The following is a 21,803-nucleotide window of genomic DNA, read 5'->3' as shown; positions in this document are numbered from 1 at the left end:
GAGCCCTGGCTGTGGCAGCCCTTTGGGGAGTGAACCAGGTGATGGAAGACCTCTCTCTCTCTCTCTCTCTCTCTCTCTCTCTCTGTCTTTCCCTCTCTTTCTCTGTAACTCTGCCTTTTAAATGAATAAAATCTTTTAATAAAGCACTGAAATTAAATTAATATGTAATAAACTTTTAAAGAAACAAAAAGAATGGAACTTTAAAGACTGAGAGATTGTGCTTCACATATATTAGGCAGAAATATTTCTAGTTGTACAACCTCCCTAAGTGACATGCCCTGCCTGTGGGGAGCCCAGGGGCTGAGCAGGGTTGGAAGAGTGAATGTGGGGATGGATATGGTAGGGCAGGGCTGGAATTGGGTAAGGCATTTACCTCGTCTGAGTGGTGGTCAGAAAACTCAGTCATCAAGATGAATGATGATTTAATGTGATATTTTTAAAAAATAAAAATCAATGAATTTATGATAAGTTACCAAATTTTAAAATAAAAATAGGGCCAGTATTACTCATTTTTCCTTTTGTCTCATGCTCAAGCATTACTTCTGATTCTGTTTTACTCCTTTATTTTTCTTTTTGAAGATTTATTTTAATTGTTTGAAAGGCAGAGTTACAGAGAGGGAGAGACAAAGAGAGAGGTGTCTTCCATCCGCTGGTTCACTCCCCAATGGCTGCAATGGCTGGGGCTGGGCCAGGCTGAAGCCAGGAGCTTCCTCCAGGTCTTGCTGCATTTCCTAGGCCATTAACAGGGAGCTGGATCAGAAGCCGGTACTGGAAATGGTGCACATCTGGGATTTTGGTGCTGCAGGTGGCGGATTAACCTTCTGCGCCACAACACCAACCACAGAATATTTTTTTCTGTTTAAAACATTTTTTTTAAAGTTTCATTTATTTATTTTAAATAGTTACACAGAGAAGAAGGAGAGAGAGAGGTGTCTTCCCAACCTCTGGTTCACTCCCTAATTGGTCACAACGGCCAGAGCTGTGCCGATCCGAAGCCAGGAGCTTCTTCTCGGTCTCCCACGAGGATTCAAGGGCCCAAGCACTTGGGCCATCTTCTGTTGCTTTCCCAGGCCACAGCAGAGAGAGCAGAGTGGAGCAGCTGGGACTCAAACTGGTGCCCATATGGGATGCTGGCACTGTAGGCAGCGGCTTTATCTGCTATGCCACAGTGCTGGTCCCCAGTTTAGGATATTTTCTAATTAATATTGTGATGTGTTATTTGAACAATGTATGATTTAGAAAGGTATTGTTTATTTGTGTTGAAGACTTTACTAGATGGTGTTTCTTTTCTTTTTGACTTATTTATTTGAAAGGCAGAGTTACAGAGAGAGAGAGAGAGAGAGAGAGAGAGAGAGAGAGAGAGAGAGGGAGGGAGGGGGGAGGGTGGGAGATTTTATATTTACTGGTTCACTCCACACATGGCCACAATAGCCTAAGCCAGGAGCCTAAAACTTCAGCCAGGTCTCCCACTTGAGTGGCAGGAGCCCAAGTACTTGCTTTCCCAGGAGTATTAGCAGGGAGCTGAATTGGAAGTGGAGCAGCTGGGATTGGAACCTGTGTTCATTTAGGGTGCTGGTATCACGGGCAGGCCCTAGATAATGTTTCTTTAACGTAGTTGCTTTTTGTGTTCATTTATTCTATTGAACAGAAAGTACAAACTCATGATACAAACTCAGCATGAGAATGCACCGAGTCAGAAAGCTTCCCCTCTTAGCCATATCTTCCTTTCCACCACTCTGCATGGAGCTACTTTTCTCATTGTAGTTCGTGCAATACAAGGAAATGAGTGTGAAAGTGTTTACACTCTTGATACCTTTTTTATTACTTAAAAATATAAGGGACTTTCTGGAGCTGGCATTTTGGTGTAGGTTAACCTACCACCTGCAATGCCATCATCCCATATGGGCACCAGTTCTAGTCCCAGCTGCTCCACTTGTGATCCAGCTCCCTGCTTATGGCCTGGGAAAGGCAGCGGTAGATGGCCCAAGTGCTTGGGCCCCTGCTGCCCCCATGAACTCCTGGTTCTGCTGGCCCAGCCCTGGTTGTGTGACCACCTGGGGATTGAATCAGCAGATGGAAGGTCCCTCTTTCTCTGTCTCTCCTTCTTTGTACTCTGACTTTTAAATAAATAAATAAATAATTCTTTTTAAAAAAAAAATCCTTGCATTTTAAGACTGGGAGCTGCCTTTTTAAAAAATAAATAAATAAAAATTTGAAAGATAAACAGAGAGAGACATGTTAAATCTGCTGGCACACTTCCCACATACCTGCAGTGGCCAGGTGTGGGCCAGACTGAAGCCAGCCTGGAACACAGCACATGTCTCCCACAGACCCCGGTGCTTGCCCCATCATCTGCTACCTCCCAGGGCGTGCTTCAGCAGGAAGCTGTAATTAGAGACAGCCTGGACTTGAACCTGGACACTAAGGGGTGCAGGTGGCCCAAGTGAGATAGTAACCGCTGTGCAGAAAGCCAGCTCCTACCTTGTGCATTTTATATTGTGCAGTGCTTTTTGCATTAACTAGCATTTTCCAGTGTCAATGGAAATTTTTCACCTAACACCATTTTTAAAATATTTGTGTATTCACTGTGATTTTCTGAGCTTTATTTATTGTCCTATTGGCCTGTAGGCTCTTCTGCATTTATCAGGATCACAGATAAACCTGTGAATCATTTAAGCCTCTTCTACCTTAAAGGAGGTTATTAAACCAGTCTATGAGGAATTAAGAACTGTAGCACTCAGATTTATGTCTTGTCTTCCCATCTGTTGTGAACTCCTTAGGGGCCAGGCCTTTGTCCCAATTGCTTAATTGCACAAGAACAGAAGATGCCAACAGTAATGTGCTTAGAGTGATGTGGAGCCTTTATCAGGTGGAGGTATTCCCAGAGCCCTTCATGTTTCTACTATCATTTGATTCTCATTATTTAACAACTATGAAAGAGACACACCAGTTTTAACTTCACGGATGACAAAACCAAGTTATAGAGAGAGATTTATTGATTTTTTTAAAAAAAGATTTATTTATTTGAAAGGTAGAGTGAGAGAGAGACAGAGAGAGAGAGAGAGAAAGTAAGTCTTCTGTCTGCTGGTTAATTTCCCAGATGGCTGCAATGGCCAGAGCTGAGCTGATCTGAAGCCAGGAGCAGGAGCTTCTTCTTGGTCCCCACGAGAGTGCAGAGGCCCAAGGACATGGCTCGGCTTCCTCTGCTTTCCCAGGTGCATCAGCGGGGAGCTGGATCAGAAGTGGAACAGCCAGGCCTTGAACCAGTGCCCCTATGGGATGCCGGAGCTACAGATGGTGGTTTGACCCAGGACCCGACAGTACAGGAGCCTAGAGAACGGTTTTAAACAACGTGCCTAGGAGCCGTGTTCAGTCCCGTGATTAAGACACGTGCACCACCTCTGCGGGACTGGATTGGGTTCCTGGGCTCTGGGCCTGCCTCTTGCTTCCTGCAAATGCCGGCCCTGGAAAGCAGCTGTGCCTGCTCAAGGAAGGGTTGCGGCCACTCCGGGAGATCGAGGTTAAGTCCTTGCTCCCAGCGCTGGTCCTTTAGGCTGCCATTGCAGCCACTGGGGAGTGAACAAGGAAATGGGCTCTCCCTCCCCGCCCCCCCCCCCCGCCTCCTTCCCTCTCTCAGTCCCATTCTCCCGCCTTTCCTGCCTCCCTCTCTCCCTTTCTCTCTCTGCCTCAGATAATTTTTTAAAAAAATATTTATTTCTTTATTTGAAAGGCAGAGTTAGAGAGAAAGACAGATCCTCCGTCTGCTGGTTTACTCCCCAGATGGCTGCAGCAGCCAGGCCTGAGCCACACTGGAGCAAGGTGCTTCATCCAGGTCTCCCACATGGGTGACGGGCCCAGAGCGCACGCACTTGGGCCATTCCTTGCTGCCTTCCCAAGTGCACCTAGCGGGGAACCAGACAGGAAGTGGAGCAGCAGCAGCGGTGTCCATATGGGATGCTGGCATTGCAGGCGGCAGCTTAACCTGCTGAGCTGTGGTGCCAGACCCATCAATTAGACCCTTGGCCCCCCAGAAACCTTTTATTTAAGGAATACGAACTCCATGCATTTCATACATACAACTTTAGGAACAGAGTGATTTTTCCCACTGTACCTGCCCTCCCAATCACACTCCCACCCCTCCTCCTCTTCCCTCCCCTCCTCCTCTTCCCTCTCCTAGTCCCATTATTTTTGACTAAGATCTATTTTCAGTTAGCTTTATACACATATGATTAACTCTATATTAAGTAAAGATTTCAAAAATTGTATGAAAAAAAAAACCATAAAACAAAAAACCCTGTTCCTTAGTGGTGGACACAAGGGCTATTTAAAGTCATTGCATCTTGAAGTGTTAATTTCATTTCTATAGATTACCTTTTAGGTGCTCTATTAGTTATCACAGATCAGGGAGAACATATGGTATTTGTTCTTTTGAGACTGGCTTATTTCACTAAATATGATGTTTTCCAGTTTCATTCATTTTATTGCAAACAGCAGAATTTTGTGTTTTTTTTTTTTTTGTACCACTGTGTAGTATTCCATGGTGTACATATCCCATAATTTCTTTATCCAGTCTTCCGTTGACAGGCATTTAGGTGGATTCCATGTCTTAGCTATTGTGAATTGAGCTGCAGTAAACATGGGGGTGCAGATAGCTCTTTCATATGTTGATCTCATTTCCTTTGGGAAACCTCCCAGGAGTGGATGGCTGGGTCGTATGGTGGGTCTGTATTCAGATTTCTGAGGTGTCTCCATGCTGTCTTCCACAGTGGCTGTACCAGTTTACATTCCCACCACCAGTGGATTAGGGTACCTTTCCCCCACATCCTCACCAGCACTTATTGTTTGTTGATTTCTGTATGAAAGTCATTCTAACTGGGGTGAGGTGGAACCTCATTGTGGTTTTGATTTGGATTTCCCTTTTGGATAGTGATCCTGAGCACTTTTTCATGTGTCTGGCCATCTGGATTTCCTCTTTTGAAAAATGCCTGTTGAAGTCCTTTGCCCATTTCTTCACTGGATTGTTTTGCTGTTGTGGAGTTTCTTGATCTCTTTAAAACTCCTGGTTATTAATCCTTTATCAGTTGCATAGTATGCAAATAAATTCTCCCATTCTGTCAGTTGCCTCTTAACTTTGCTGAGTGTTTGCTTTGCAGTGCAGAAGCTTCTTAATTTTATGTAATCCCATTTGTTAATTTTGGTTTTGATTGCCAGTGTCTCTGGGTTCTTAAGAACTCTTTGCCTATGCCAATGTCTTTCAGAGTTTCCCCAATGTTCTCTAATAATTTGATGATATCAGGTTGTAGATTTAGGTCTTTAATCCATTTTGATTAGATTTTTGTGTAAGGTGTAAGGTAGGGGGTCCCAGTTTTCCCAGCACAATTTGTTAAAGAGATTGTCTTTGCTCCAGGGATTGATTTTGGCTCCTTTGGCAAAGATAAGTTGGTTGTAGATGCATGGATTGCTTCCTGGCATTTCTGTTTGTTCCATTGGTCTATACATCTGTTTTGTACCAATAGCAACCTGTTTTGATTATAACTGCCCTGTAGTATGTATCGAAATTTGGTATTGTGATACCTTTGGCTTTGTTTTTGTTGTATAAGATTGCTAAAGTTATTTGCAGTCTCCAGTATTTCCATATGAATTTCAGCATTGTTATTTCTCTATATGAGAAGAATATCCTTGTTATTTTGATTGGTATTGCATTGCTTCTATAAATTGCTTTTGGTAATATGGACATTTTGATGATATTGATTCTTCCAGTTCAAGAACATGGAAGATTTTTCCTTTTTTTTTTTTTTTTTGGTGTCGTCTTCTATTTCTTTCTTTAATGTTTTATAATTTTCATCATAGAGATCTTTGACATCCTTGGTTAAATTTATTCCACGGTATTTGATTTTTTGTAAATATTATGAATGGGATTGATTTTTAGGAATTCTTTTTCAGCTGTGGCATTGTCTGTGCAAAGGTTTTTGATTTTTGTGTGTTGATTTTCTATCTTGCCACTTTACCACACCCTTCTATGAGTTCCAATAGTTTCTTAGTAGAGTTGTTTTGATCTCCTGTATATATGATGTCATCTGCAAATAGGGATAGTTTGACTTTCTCCTTTTTTTTTTTTTTTGACAGGCAGAGTGGACAGTGAGAGAGAGAGAGACAGAGAGAAAGGTCTTCCTTTGCCGTTGGTTCACCCTCCAATGGCTGGCGCGCTGCAGCCGGCGCACCGCACTGATCCGAAGGCAGGAGCCAGGTGCTTCTCCTGGTCTCCCATGGGGTGCAGGGCCCAAGCACCTGGGCCATCCTCCACTGCACTCCCGGGCCACAGCAGAGAGCTGGCCTGGAAGAGGGGCAACCGGGACAGAATCCGATGCCCCGACCGGGACTAGAACCCAGTGTGCCGGCGCCGCAGGCGGAGGATTAGCCTAGTGAGCCGCGGCGCCAGCTCTCCTTTCCAATTTATATTCCTGTCATTTCTTTTTCTTGCCGAATGGCTCTGGCTAAAACTTCCAGGACCATGTTGAATCACAGTGGTAATAGTGGACATCCTTGACTGGTTCTGGGTCTCAGTGGGAATGCTTCCAGCTTTTCCCCGTTCAATAGGACACTGGCCTTGGGTTTGTCATAAATTGCCTTGATCGTGTTGAGGAATGATCTTCCTTTACCCACGTTGCTTGAAGTTTTCTTCATGAAAGGGCGTTGTTCTTTTATCAGATGCTTTCTCTTCGTCTATTGAGATAATCATGGCTTTTGTTCTTTACTTTGTGATTGAATTGCAGATGTGGAACCATCCCTGCCTACCAGGGATAAATACCACTTGGTCTGGGTGAATGATCTTTCTGATGGTGTTGCTGGACTTGATCGGCGGGTATTTTGTTGAGGGTTTTTGCATCTGTGTTCATCAGGGAGATTGGTCTGTAGTTCTGTTTCTCTAGTGTTTTTTTTCAGGTTTAGGAGGGAGTTTGGGAGGATCTCCTCCCTTTCAGTTGTGGGGAATAGCTTGAGAAGAATTGTCGTTAGTGCACTAAAGGTGTGGTAAAATGCAGCGGTGAAGCTATCCAGTCCCAGGCTTTGCTTTGTTGGGTCTTTATTCCTGATTCAGTTTCCATCTTCGTTATTGATCTGTTTAGGTTTTCTGTGTCTTCATGGCTCAGTTTAGGAAGGTTGTATGTGTCCAGGGATCTATCCATTTCTTTTAGGCTTCCCAATTTGTTGGAATACAGCTCTTTGTAGTAATTTCTGATTCTTTTTATTTCTGTGGTATCTGTTGTTAAATTTCCTGGGCCCAGCGCCATGGCTCACTTGGTTAATCCCCCGCCTCAGCACCGGCATCCCATATGGGCGCCGGGTTCTAGTCTCAGCTGCTCCTCTTCCAGTCCAGCTCTCTGCTGTGGCCTGAGAGGGCAGTGGAGGATGGCCCAAGTGCTTGGGTGCCTGCACCCTCGTGGGAGACCAGGAAAAATCACCTGGCTCCTGGCTTCACATCGGCGCAGCTAAGATTTGCTTTATGGCCTACTATGTGATCAGTCCTAGAGAATTTTCCATGCACTGGTGAGAAGAATGTGTATTCTGCAACTGTAGGATGAAAAGTTCTGTAGATATCCATTAGGTTCATTTAGTCCATAGTGTCGATTAACTCTGCTGTGTCTGGTTGATCTGTCCGTTGCTGAAAGTGGAGTATTGAAGTCCTCATTGTGGGGAGCAGCTCGGACTAGACTAAGTTACTGGAATTAAGACTTATTCTATGCATCTGCTCTCCCACAATATGGCGCTGGGAGAGAAGTAAACAGCTTCCGCACAGCTGCCTCCAGTTCAACCAATAAACTGTAGGACCTGCTCCTGATTGGAGAGCAGCGTACTCGGCGTGTGGGCAGCCGAGTTGGGATTGGCGGAGGAGGACTATAAAGGAGGAGAGAGACGGCATGCACCGGGAACATCTATGGGGAACATCTAGCTGAAGGAACACCCGTGCAGCCCCCGAGAAAGCCGGCCGGCGGTGTGCCGCTCCCCTGCGGAAGTGGGGAATGTGGCCAGGGGGAACTGCCCTTCCACGGAGGTGGAAGGGATAGTAGCCAACCCGGGAAGAACCAGCAGCAAACCCAGGGAGGGCCGAGCAGACGAAAGAACAGCGCAGGGTCCTGTGTCGTTCCTCCACGAAGACGGGGAGCGACATAATGGTGCCGTGACTCGGATAGGAAACCTAGCTCGGATAGGAAACCTAGGACGGATAGCAAACTTAGGAGGGAAGAAACGGAAAGAAACGGGAAGAATTGGGAAAATATCGGAGAGAGAGACTAGCAAACAGCCTAGGGAAAATACCGGAGAGAGAGACTAGCAAACAGCCTAGGGAAAAGCCGGACGAAAAGGGTGCCGGAAGAAGCTATTGAAAGCCTAGGCATAGACTCGGATACGGACTACGGGGGGAAGCTGGGAGAAATCTCTAAGGTCGAAAGCGAAAGTGAAAGCTAGAACAAACAGACTCGGACGCGGACTGTGGGGAGAGGCCAGGAGAAATGAGGGAGGAATATCGTTGGAGGAAAGTTTGGGGAAACATACCGGGTAGAGAAAAATGTTAGGGAAAATGAAGCCGCGGGGGGCAGGCCAAGGCGGACACGAAAGCCACTTTGGGGTTCTCAAGTTAGCCCGGGAATAGGGGGCGAAAAGTTGAAACCAGAAGCTGAAACGTAAGCCAGATTGGGATCCGTCTGATTAGCCCGGGGAGCAAAGGACGGGAAGCCAAACCGTGGGGCGGAGACGTACGCTGGGTTGAATTCGCCAGGCTAGCCCGGGGAACTTAGATTGAATGCTAGTGGCGGACACGTAAGCTACGCTGTGTTACTCGCGGAAGCCACCGCGTGCAGAGAGAGCACGGGGCGTGAATAGATAGGGAACGGGGCTGGCGTAGGCCGTGGTGCAGACGCGAAGGGCGTGGAGACCGCGGAGCGCGTGAAGCCAAGCCGCGCAAAGCCGGGAAGCTGCGCAGATGAGAGAGGCGCGGGCTGAAGCGGCTCAGCCGGAAAGCTGCCGAGAAGCAGCCTCGGGGCGGGCGCAGCCGGGAAGCCGCGGGGATAAGAATGAGAGCGGGAAGCCGCAGGGATAAGAGAAACAGAAGTTTAGAAGTAAAGTGAGAAAAATAGGAATGCTGGAAGATAGAAGTAAAATGGGAGAAATAGGAATGCCCGGAGATAGAGAAATAGAGAAATAAAAAGGCCTCCCTACAACACTGCAATGTGAGAGCTTGGATTCGGTCTGCCTAATCAAGTGAGGCGATGAGCACGATGAGCACCTGCGGCGGCTAGCAGCTTATGCGCCGCAGGTCACCGAAGACAGGCACGAATTAACATCAGTAAAGCTTCCCCACAATGCAACAATTAGGAGGCTTGGATTCGGTCTGCCTGATTTAAGGCGGTAAGCGCCAGCAAGCAGCTCGACCAGAGTATGAGCTGCAGGTCACCGAAGATAGGCACGAACCAACACTAATAAGTCTCCCCCACAATAAGGCAATGAGAAGGCTTGGATTCGGTTTGCCTGATAGAGCTTGTAAGCCCCTGCAGGCAGAGCAAAGCATGCGCTGCAGGGCACCGAACACAGGCACGCATCAGCGCCTAAAAACCTCCTCACAACATGGCGAAGAGAGGACCCGGATTCGGTTTGCCTGATGGATAGGACTTGTAAGAGCCTGTGGCAACTCTAGCAAGTAGAGCAGAGTGTGTGCTGCGGGACACCGAAGACAGGCGCGTATCAACGCCAAAAAAATAAAAAGAAAGGGGGATCTGTGGGGAGCAGCTCGGACTAGACTAAGTTACTGGAATTAAGACTTATTCTATGCATCTGCTCTCCCACAATATGGCGCTGGGAGAGAAGTAAACAGCTTCCGCACAGCTGCCTCCAGTTCAGCTAATAAACTGTAGGACTTGCTCCTGATTGGAGGAGAGCAGCGTACTCGGCGTGTGGGCAGCCGAGTTGGGATTGGCGGAGGAGGACTATAAAGGAGGAGAGAGACGGCATGCACCGGGAACATCTATGGGGAACATCTAGCTGAAGGAACACCCGTGCAGCCCCCGAGAAAGCCGGCCGGCGGTGTGCCGCTCCCCTGCGGAAGTGGGGAATGTGGCCAGGGGGAACTGCCCTTCCACGGAGGTGGAAGGGATAGTAGCCAACCCGGGAAGAACCAGCAGCAAACCCGGGGAGGGCCGAGCAGACGAAAGAACAGCGCAGGGTCCTGTGTCGTTCCTCCACGAAGACAGGGAGCGACACTCATTACTATTGTATTGGAGTCTATATCTCCCTTTAGATTCCTTAACATTTCTTTTAAATAACCAGGTGCCCTGTAATTAGTTGCATATACATTTATAGTGGTCACATCTTGCTGTTGAATTGATCCCTTAATCATTATATAGTGCCGTTCTTTGTCTAATATTAGGATGGCTACACCAGCTCTTTTTTTATTTCTGTTAGCATGGAATTTCTTTCTTTTTTTTTTCTTTTTCTTCCTTCCTTTCTTTCTTTCTTTCTTTTTTTTTTTGGACAGGCAGAGTGGACAGTGAGAGAGACAGAGAGGAAGGTCTTCCTTTTCCATTGGTTCACCCCCCCCCCCCCCATGGCCGCTCCTGTGGTGCGCTACGGCCTGCGCACCATGCTGATCTGAAGCCAGGAGCCAGGTACTTCTGGTCTCCCATGGGGTGCAGGGCCCAAGCACTTGGGCCATCCTCCACTGCACTCCTGGGCCACAGCAGAGAGCTGGACTGGAAGAGGAGCAATTGGGACAGAATCCGTTGTGCTAACTAGGACTAGAACCCAGTGTGCCAGCGCCGCAGGCAGAGGATTAGCCTAGTGAGCCGCGGCGCCAGCCGTAAGATGTTTTTCTATATCTTCACTTTCAGTCTGCCTGTATCTTTGTTCGTGAGATGTATTTCTTATGGGCAGCAAATAGATGGGTTTTGTTTTTTAATCCATTCTTCCAGTCTGTATTTTTTAACTGGAAAGTTGAGGCCATTTACATTGAAGGTGACTATTGATAACTAACAACTTGGCCCTCCCATTTTTCTATAAATATTCCTATTGTTTACTTTGGATTTCCTTTGTACTTTTACTGGGAGATTTTATGCCTTTGTCAATCTCTTCATCTTCAGATTCTGGTATTGAAGTGTTGTGTTCTTTTGGGGTGTCATGTTGTCTTCCTTATTGTTATTTCTTGAATTGCTGCATTTATTATTAGAAATTTGTGGTGATAGTTGTTGGTTTTTTTCCTCTGTGATTATTATCTTTCAGTGAACACCCAGAGGCCTGTGCTGGGTGTGGTCGAGGAGCTCGGTTCAGTGCTTCAGGGTGGGGGGGATCTCCCTCTCTCTCTTTTTTAATCAGAGGGAGGTTGGTTTGCTATGTTGGCTTAGTCTCACGTTCACTTCCTCTCCTCAGAGAAGGCCAGTGCCTGGGTGCTGCCCCAGTGGGCACAAGCTTCATCCATGCTGCCTCAAGAACCACACCAAGGATCCACGCAGTCCTTGGTGTGAACGCGGATCCTGCAGCAGTGACCCTCACCAGGGAATCGGGGAGCCGCGAGCATGTGGAGCCACCACACTGACTGCCACAGACCCAGCCACACCCTGTGCCCTCCACGCAGACAGTGTTCTCACAGTCCTGGCACACCAGGCTCCCACAGTCAGGAGCACCCTGTCCATTCTCCCAGCCAGACTCCGGCATCTCCTCTCAGCTGCTTGCTGGGTGCACAGACCCAGGCTGGTACAGCTGTTATACATGTCCAAAATGGGCATCTATAGCCTGCCCACCCTTGGCTAGTTCCATGATGCCGGTGCTGGGTGGTCGGGAGAGAGAAGCATGCCCCACTTTGTTTCCCACTAGGTTGGTAGGTATGCTGCCCCCACAGGGCTCCAAGCCGGGCTCCTGCCAGGCTCTCGCTGCAGCTTTACTCCAGAGCTGGTTCTGAGGCTCCCGACTGCTGGGTCCTGGATTGTGCGTAGCTACACCTCCACAGAGGCCCACAGCGTCCCTCTGAGCTGCGTGCAGTTCTCCCTGACTCCACCTGAGCCTGCGCTCTCTCTGCTTCCTCTATGCTAGAGCAGTAAGCTCCCTCCTTATTCTGCATCTCCCTCTCCCACGGTCGGTTAGGTTACAAAGATTAAGTTGTTGAAAGTCATACATGCAGTGTCTGACAGAGTTGAGATTCAGGGAGTACTTGACATACGCTCAGTAGATTCTTCAGATTTAAGGTGATGGAAAGGGTGAAATGATTTCAGCTTTGGAGTTGCATGTTTCCTTTCTAAAAATATCAAACTCTTTTTTTTTTTTTTTTAATGAAAATAGAGGGCAAGATCTTGAACCATTATCTGCTTCCTCCCAAGATGGGTTAGAAGGAAGCTGAATGCCACGGCTCACTAGGCTAATCCTCCGCCTGCGGCACCGGCACCTCAGGTTCTAGTCCTGGTTGGGGCGCCAGATTCTGTCCCGGTTGCTCCTCTTCAGTCTAGCTCTGCTGTGGCCCGGGAAGGCTGCTGAGGTTGAGCCAGGCTGAAGGTAGGAGCCTGGAACTCCATTTCTTTCTCCCACGTGGGTGGCAGAGGTCCAAGCAACCTGGGCCATGTTCCACTGCTTTCCCAAGCCATTAGCAGAGAGATGGACCGATAGAAGAGCAGCCATAACTAGAACTGGCGCCCATATGCGATGTCAGCACTGCAGGCGGAGGATCAACCTACTGCGCCACAGTGCCGACCCCTGAGTTCACTTCTTTATTTTTTAGATTTTACTTATTTATTTGAGAGGTATAGTTACAGACAGGGAGAGAGAGAGACAGAGACAGAGAGGTCTTCCATTTGCTGGTTCACTCCCCAAATGGCCTCAGTGGCCAGAGCTGCACTGATCTGAAGCTAAGAGTCTGGAGATTCTTCTGGGTCTCCCACATGGGTGCGGGGGCCCAAGGACTTGGGCCATCTTCTCTTGCTTTCCCAGGCCACAGCAGAGAGCTGGACCGGAAGAGGAGCAGCCAGGACTAGAACCTGCGCCCCTATGGGATGCTGGTGCTGCTGCGGGCAGAGGATTAACCTACTATGCCACTTTGCTGGTCCTTGATTTCACCTCTTAAATAATTTACACTTAAAAAATAGGATGAGGTGGGCTTCCCTCCTTAAGAATGTTTCTAGAGTTACTATAAAACTTGTGTTTACAGGATAGTTGATAAAAATACTCTTCTGGGTTGTACAAGAAAAGGGAGACAGGGAGGACTGATAAGATGTGCTGTATGATAAAAATCAGACTTGGCTTCTTCCTCCTGCTTTATTTATCAGAGCTGGACTCTCATTTTTCATTTCTCCATTTTCTGCAGGCGAATCTTGAGTTTCCTGGTGAAACCTTGGCCTGTATTCTCTGGCTCCTCTTTGTCCTTTCGTTTCTGTCCACTGCCTTTTCCTGTCCCTGCTGCCTTTTTAGGCTTTGTTCTACTTCTGCGGGCGTAGATTCAGCTGATCTCCTCTCGGGCTCTTCCTTCGCTGCCCCTTCAGCTGAGCCGACCTTCCTCTGGGCACCTTGGCTCGCAGAGTGAGGAGCTGGGCTGGGGCCCTGGGGGGGGGGGGGGTTGGTGCTCTGTACTGTTTTCCATAGCAGTTGTACCATTTTACATGCTCACAGGCAGTGTCCAAGGTTTCCTGTTTCTTTACATCTTTTAAAAATAGTAGCCATCGTAACAGATATGAGGTTAGCTTTAACTTTTTTTTAAAAAATTATTTCTTTGAAAAGCAGAGTTAGAGAAGATATATCTATATCTATATCTATATCTATATCTATATCTATATCTATATCTATATCTATATCTATATCTATATCTATATATAGAGAGAGAGTGAGAGAGATCTTCTGTCTGTTGCCTGGGTGGCCCCCAGGCTGGGCCAGACTGAAGCCAGGAGCCTTGACCTCCATCTGGGTCTCCCATGTGGGTGGCAGGGGCCCAAGCACTCTTCTGCTTTTTTTCCAGCTACATTAACGTGGAGTTGGATTGGAAGCAGAGCAGCCAGGACTTGAACTGGTGCTCATATGGAATGCAGTGTCTCAGCCAGTAGCTTACCCGCTGCACCATAATGTGGACCCTAGTTTTAACATTATTATTAACATTTGTTGGTAGAGTTGGACAGCTGACCTGTAAGTTTCTTTGTAGGCTGGAATAATACCCATTGATACCAGGGTGCCCAAACGGAGAGCACAAAGAAGGGAAAATGGTGCTGAAACTAACCGCTGCGTGGCTCTGTTTGGAAAGAAGACCAGTCCTGTCTGCTGGTTGGGCGTAAGGAGGGCTCTCGGGCCACAGGTGCGGTAATTGGAAATGTGCACATGTAACTTAGAACTTCAGTTCCAGCGGGACCCTCAGGCACCACCCGGGGTCCCCTGGGCGCAGTCAGCCCTTTCTGCTCTAGGGTTTGCCACTGCAAAGCCAGCTTTCTAGTCTGCAGCCTCAGCATGAGCGACGCTCTCTGCTTCCTTACCTGGCTTGGAAGGGCACAGCTGTTGTTTACTGAATAAGGTGGGCAGTGCAGCTGGATTAATTTGATTTTCAGAATGACAGAATTCATGTCGATGAAATGATGAAACAGTTTGGAAGTGTCGCTCCCCCTCTTTGTGGAGGAACGACACAGGACCCTGCGCTGTTCTTTCGTCTGCTCGGCCCTCCCCGGGTTTGCTGCTGGTTCTTCCCGGGTTGGCTACTATCCCTTCCACCTCCGTGGAAGGGCAGTTCCCCCTGGCCGCATTCCCCACTTCCGCAGGGGAGCGGCACACCACCGGCCGGCTTTCTCGGGGGCTGCACGGGTTCCCTTAGATGTTCCCCATAGATGTTCCTGGTGCATGCCGTCTCTCTCCTCCTTTATAGTCCTCCTCCGCCAATCCCAACTCGGCTGCCCACACGCCGAGTACGCTGCTCTCCTCCAATCAGGAGCAAGTCCTACAGTTTATTAGCTGAACTGGAGGCAGCTGTGCGGAAGCTGTTTACTTCTCTCCCAGCGCCATATTGTGGGAGAGCAGATGCATAGAATAAGTCCTAATTCCAGCAACTCAGTCTAGTCTGGTTTGCTCCCCACAGATCCCCCTTTCTTTTTATTTTTTAGCGTTGATACGCGCCTGTCTTCGGTGTCCCGCGGCACACACTCTGCTCTACTTGCTAGAGTTGCCACAGGCTCTTACAAGTCCTATCCATCAGGAAAACCGAATCCGGGTCCTCTCTTCGCCATTGTGAGGAGGTTTTTAGGCGCTGATGCGTGCCTGTGTTCGGTGCCCTGCAGCGCATGCTCTGGTCGAGCCTGCAGGGGCTTACAAGCCCTATCAGGCAAACCGAATCCAAGCCTTCTCATTGCCTTTTTGTGGGGAGGCCTTACTGATGTTAATTCGTGCCTGTCTTCGGTGACCTGCGGCGCATAAGCTGCTAGCCGCCCAGGTGCTCATCGCCTCACTAATCGGGCAGACCGAATCCAAGCCTTCTAATTGTGGTATTGTAGGGAGGCCTTTCTATTTCTCTATTTCTCTATCTCCGGGCATTCCTATTTCTCCCATTTTACTTCTGTCTGCCAACATTCCCATTTCTCTCACTCCACTTCCAAACTTCTGTTTCTCTTATCCCCGCGGCTTCCCGGCGCCTCGCCCTGCCGGCAGCTTCAGGGCTCCGCGCAGCTTCCCGGCGCCTCGCCCCGCCAGCGGGCTCCGCCCCGAGGCTGCTTCTCTGCGCCTCGCCGGCTCTGAGCCGCTTCAGCCCGCATCTCTCTCATCTGCGCGGCTCGGCTTTGCGCGGCTTGGCTTCGCGCGCTCTGCGGTCTCCACGCCCTTCGCGTCTGCACCACGGCCTCGCGCCAGCCCCGTTCCCTATCTATTCACGCCCCGTGCTCTCTCTGCACGCGGTGGCTTCCGCGAGTAACACAGCGTAGCTTACGTGTCCGCCACTAGCATTCAATCTAAGTTCCCCGGGCTAGCCTGGCGAATTCAACCCAGCATACGTCTCCGCCCCACGGTTTGGCTTCCCGTCCTTTGCTCCCCGGGCTAATCAGACGGATCCCAATCTGGCTTACGTTTCAGCTTCTGGTTTCAACTTTTCGCCCCCTATTCCCGGGCTAACTTGAGAACCCCAAAGTGGCTTTCGTATCCGCCTCGGCCTGCACTCGCGGCTTCATTTTCCCTAACATTTTTCTCTACCCGGTATATTTCCCCCAGCTTTCCTCCAACAATATTCCTCCCTCATTTCTCCTGGCCTCTCCCCACAGTCCGCGTCCGAGTCTGTTTGTTCTAGCTTTTACTTTCGCTTTCGACCTTAGAGATTTCTCCCAGCTTCCCCCCGTAGTCCGTATCCGAGTCTATGCCTAGGCTTTCAATAGCTTCTTCCGGCACCCTTTTCGTCCGGCTTTTCCCTAGGCTGTTTGCTAGTCTCTCTCTCCGGTAATTTCCCATTTCTTCCCGTTTCTTCCCTCCTAAGTTTGCTATCCGTCCTAGGTTTCCTAATCCGAGTCATTTCTTCCCTCCTAAGTTTCCTGTCCGTCCTAAGTTTCCTATCCGAGTCAGGTTTCCTATCCGAGCTAGGTTTCCTATCCGAGTCACGGCACCATTATGTCGCTCCCCCTCTTCGTGGAGGAACGACACAGGACCCTGCGCTGTTCTTTCGTCTGCTCGGCCCTCCCCGGGTTTGCTGCTGGTTCTTCCCGGGTTGGCTACTATCCCTTCCACCTCCGTGGAAGGGCAGTTCCCCCTGGCCGCATTCCCCACTTCCGCAGGGGAGCGGCACACCGCCGGCCGGCTTTCTCGGGGGCTGCACGGGTTCCCTTAGATGTTCCCCATAGATGTTCCTGGTGCATGCCGTCTCTCTCCTCCTTTATAGTCCTCCTCCGCCAATCCCAACTCGGCTGCCCACACGCCGAGTACGCTGCTCTCCAATCAGGAGCAAGTCCTACAGTTAATTGGTTGAACTGGAGGCAGCTGTGCGGAAGCTGTTTACTTCTCTCCCAGCGCCATATTGTGGGAGAGCAGATGCATAGAATAAGTCCTAATTCCAGCAACTCAGTCTAGTCTGGTTTGCTCCCCACAGGAAGGATGCATATTCATGTGCAGTAAAATAAAACTTCTGGACTTGCCACCAGCAATGGTAACGTTAAATAACTGCTTATTCTTCTTTGCTGTTTGATTCATTGTGGTCAACGTAAGCAGGAAACCCTATTCCATAGCAAATGAGTAGCATGAAAATCCGGGTGAGTTTCTTGTCCTGTCTGATGTGGTAGTGCCTTTACTGCCACATTGAGGAAGGAATGTAGTGTCTTAAAGATTTTAGGAGCCTTTTTTTTTTTTTTTTTAAATTGATGGTAGTCAACCTAAGTACAGTTTCCAAATTTTGCACTGTGCTTGATCTCCTGTATAGGAAAAGAGAAAATTCTTATTTATTTGGAAAGCTGAGTGACAGAGTGAGAAGAAAGAAAGAGCTCTTCTGTCCACTAGTTCGCTTCCCAAATGGTACCACCACCAGGGCTGGGCCAGGCTGAAGCCAGGGGTCAGGCGTTCCATGCAGGTTTCCCCGTGTGGCTAGGAGGGGTTCAAGCATTGGGGCCGTCTGCTGTTGCTTTCCCAGCATATTAGCAGGCGGCTGGATTAGAAGTGGAGCAGCTGGGGCTTGAACTGACGCTCTGATTTGGGACGGTGGCATTACGAGCAGCTGTATCACAGTGCTGGCCCCTGTGCCTTCCTTCCTTCCTTTTTTTTTTTTTTTAAATCTGGGATGCTGGCGTCGCAGGTGGTGGTCTACCTGCTATGCCACAGTGGCCCCCCTTTTAAGATTTATTTATTTATTTGAAAGTCAGAGTTATATATAGAGAGAAGGAGAGGCAGAGAGAGCGAGCGAGCGAGAGAGAGCACTCTTCATCCACTGGTTCACTCCCCAATTGGCTGCAACGGCCAGAGCTGGGCTGATCCGGAGCCAAGAGCCAGAAGCTTCTTCTGGGTCACACCACCCGGGTGCAGGGCCCAAGGACTTGGGCCATCTTCCACTGCTTTCCCAGGCCATAGGAGAGAGCTGATCAGAAGTGGAGCAGCTGGGACTCATATCAGTGCCCATATGGGATGCCGGCACTACAGGTGGCAGCTTTACCCACTACACTACAGCACCAGCTCCTGCCATTCATTTTGAAAGTTCTTGAGAATATCTGTTTTTTAGATACTGTCTTGGTGGCCAGCGCCGCGGCTCACTAGGCTAATCCTCCGCCTAGCGGCGCCGGCACACCGGGTTCTAGTCCCGGTCGGGGCGCCGGATTCTGTCCCGGTTGCCCCTCTTCCAGGCCAGCTCTCTGCTGTGGCCAGGGAGTGCAGTGGAGGATGGCCCAGGTGCTTGGACCCTGCACCCCATGGGAGACCAGGAAAAGCACCTGGCTCCTGCCATCGGATCAGCGCGGTGCACTGGCCGCAGCAGCCATTGGAGGGTGAACCAACAGCAAAGGAAGACCTTTCTCTCTGTCTCTCTCTCTCACTGTCCACCCTGCCTGTCAAAAAATAAAAAAAAATAAATAAAATAAAAATAAAAATAAATAGATACTGTCTTGGTAAGTGTTGAGTTTTCAATTTTAGGTATTTCAAAGTTGCCAAATTCAGTGATTATATTTTTCACCTGGTGACTTTGATGCATTTCTCGAGTGTGAGCTACGCGTCTGGCGTAAGCTAGGATGGTCTCTATCTGCGCTTGTTTTGCATAAGCTAGGATGGTCTCTATCTGCACTTGTTTTGGCCGGGATCGCTCTCTCCGGGGCTGCATGAGCCTCGGGACTCGGAGAGGCGGGTGTCGCCCCGGGCTGAGAGCAGTTGATGTGCTCTTGCTCTGTTTCCCCCAGAGGCACATTCATCGTTTGTTGGCTGAGTGGGGCCTATTTCCTGACTGTTTTGAGAACCCTTGAGCCCTTGGAAGTCGGCACTGTATAGGTGGTGGTTTAGGTGTGGGTGTGGTCTGACTGGTGGCCATGTGCCTGGTGCATGTCCTGGCTCTGTCACTGACCAGTTAGTTGTGGTATTAGGAAAGTCAATTGTTTTTCTGTTCTCCCCTGTGTTAGTGTTGCACGTGGATGACTGTGTTGTCTAGGTGGGTGATGGTTAGAGGGATTCGTGGTGTAAAGCCCTGTGGCAAGTTGGTGAGCCGTGGACATGGAGCCACACTCTCAGGGTCTGGTTTGCTGCGTAACCTTATGACCTTAAGGGACTTAGCCTCTCTGGGAGGTGGGGCAGTGTTGTCTGTGTCCTGGGGTCGGCTGTCACGATAACCGGATGGGTGTTTAGTATTTGGAAAAAGGCATGACACATGGTAAGCCTTACCTTGACTCATCGTCACCTCTGTGTTATCATTAGAGTGGCTGTTAAGTCCCTTCTGTGTCTGGCTTATAGTCAGTACTCGATAAGGTGGTGTCGCTGTCTCCATTTTACAGAACAAGAAACGGAGAATCAGAGTGGTGAAACAATTCTCTCTTTGTTCCACAGGTAGAACTGGCGCTCCCGAGTCTTCCAGTTACAAATGCAGTGCCTTCCTCCACTTCCCAGAGCCCCTCAAGAGTAACGGAAGCTCCACAAGCAAAGTGAACAGCATCTATATCGTCGCCTTTGCCAGCGTGTTGTATTTGGAGACCTGTTGTCCCTTGGTTTTCATAAGGTGATTATATCCTTGAATTTTTTGTTTTGGACAGGCAGAGTGGACAGAGAGAAAGGTCTTCCTTTTTCCGTTGGTTCACCCCCCCAAAGGCCGCTGCGGCTGGTGCACTGCACTGATCTGAAGCCAGGAGCCAGGTGCTTCTCCTGGTCTCCCATGCGGGTGCAGGGCCCAAGGACTTGGGCCATCCTCCACTGCACTCCCGGGCCACAGCTGAGAGCTCGACTGGAAGAGCAGTGGCCAGGGCAGAACCTGGTGTGCCGGCACCGCAGGCACCGCAGGCGAAGGATTAGCCTAGTGAGCTGCGGCGCCGGCCTATATCCTTGATTTTTTATTTGTTAAAAATTTATTTATTTAAATGCAGAATTACAGGCAGAAAGGGAGAGGCAGAGAGAGAAAGAGGTCGATCAATTGTTTTTCCATCTGCTGGTTCGCTCCTAAAATGGCCACAATGGCTGGGGCTGGGCCAGGCCAAAGCCAGAAATAGAAACTTAATCTGATCTCCCACGTGGGTGTGGGAGCCCAAAGCCCATCTTCTGCTGCTTTTCCAGGCCATTAGCGGGGAGCTGTATTGTAAATGGAGCTGCCAGGACACAAACTAGTGCCCATACTGGATGCTGCCGTCTCAGGTGGTGACTACCTGCTGTCCTTAATTAGTAATCTTAATGGAAATGAGTGTGGTGCAGGATGCCTGTCATCCAGAAGCTAGTGTGTACTATAGTCATCTGTTACTAATCAGAGGTACTTTATTATAAAGTGCTGATGGTATTCAAGTATAAGAATTCTTGTTAATGCAGGAGGTAAGAGAAGTACATTTAGAAGAATATATGTACAATATGAATCCTTTTTTTAACTTAATATATTTGAAAGGAAGTGTGTGTGTGTGTGTGTGTGTGTGTGCGCGCGCATCTGGAGAGGTTGTATTCTGTCTGCTGGTTCACTCCCTAAATGGCTGCAGCACCTGGGATTGAGCCAGCCTAAAACCGGGAGCCAGGAAGAACATCTGGGCCTCTCTCATGGGTGGCAGGTGTCCCGGAACTTGAACTACCATCCATGGCCTTTCCAGGTGTATTAGCAGGAAGCTGGATCCACAGCAGACCGTCAGGGACACGCACTGACACTCAGACTTGGATGCAGGAGTCTAACCAGCCGTGCCACAGTGCTGGCCCAGTATTTTCCTCTGTGTTCTTCCTGTTGGCTGACATAAAGAGCATTTACCAGTGCTTTGCATTTCCAAGAAAGACTGCCTTAGTGGTTAGTACTACTCCAGGGAGATAGCTAAAACTATGACACCATGAGAAATGGAAAAGCTACACTTAGACTTGTGTTGAGTTGCTTTTGGTGACATTTATAAGCACTTTGATTTTTTTTAAAGATTTGTTTATTTATTTGAAAGAGTTACACAGAGAGAGGAGAAGCAGAGAGAAAGAGAGAGAGGGAGGTCTTCCATCCTCTGGTCCACTCCCCAGTTGGCTGCAACAGCCGGAGCTGCGCCAATCCAAAGCAGGAGCCAGGAGCTTCTTCTGGGTCTCCCATGAGAGTGCAGGGGCCCAAGCACTTGGGCCATCTTCCACTGCTTTCCCAGGCCACAGCAGAGAGCTGGATGGGAAGTGGAGCAGCCGGGTCTCGAACCAGCACCCATATGGGATGCTGGCACTTGAGGCCAGGGCGTTAACCCGCTGCGCCACAGCACCGGCCCTTGTAAGCACTTTGATTTTTAACACAGGTTAAGGATCCCTAATCTGAACTCTGAAATACTCTGAAATCTGAGCCTTATTTTATATGGAAATGGTGCTGCAAAAGTTTTGGATTTTTGATGTTTGGATTAGGGTCACTCAACAGGGAGTAGAGTCTTTGTAACTGTTCTGTGATCCCAAAAGCTCCAACATCAGACTCTTCTTATCCCAAGCATTTCTGATACGGGCGCTTCACCTGCAGGTCTTCTCCAGCGCCCGCCTTATTTCTGGCGGGGTTTCTGTGGGGAAGTAAGCTGGTCACAGCTCACAGCACACGTCTGGAGTTCCCTTTTCTATCTTGCTCAGAGTGTTGTCTGTTAGTCTAAAGACTTTTATCTAATCTCACTTCTTATTTTCATTTTTCTACTAAAATATGCAGGGGGAAAATCTAATAGTATCAGAGTACAGCAGTGTGATTTATT

At 48.8% G+C, this 21,803-nt stretch overlaps 1 protein-coding gene across 30 annotated transcripts in view; it reads left to right on the top strand.

The window, feature by feature from the left end:
• The window catches only part of PTK2 (protein tyrosine kinase 2), a 297,953-nt gene that overhangs the window by 45,400 nt on the left and 230,750 nt on the right, over positions 1 to 21,803 (top strand). For 27 of the 30 annotated variants that reach the window (XM_070075578.1, XM_070075572.1, XM_070075548.1 and 24 more), the window contains one exon: positions 19,480 to 19,648. The gene's annotated coding sequence lies outside the window, so the exon portion shown is untranslated. Of the gene's footprint in view, positions 1 to 3,100; positions 3,216 to 14,158; positions 14,309 to 17,059; positions 17,117 to 19,479; positions 19,649 to 21,803 lie in introns of all 30 variants that reach the window. The other 3 variants (XM_070075553.1, XM_070075547.1, XM_070075550.1) reach the window with 2 other exon arrangements.

Source organism: Oryctolagus cuniculus, chromosome 6, assembly GCF_964237555.1.
Source record: "Oryctolagus cuniculus chromosome 6, mOryCun1.1, whole genome shotgun sequence".
NCBI classification, from domain to species: domain Eukaryota; kingdom Metazoa; phylum Chordata; class Mammalia; order Lagomorpha; family Leporidae; genus Oryctolagus; species Oryctolagus cuniculus.
The sequence above is the reverse complement of the archived record's forward strand: the minus strand, read 5'-3'. Positions and strand labels throughout refer to the sequence as shown.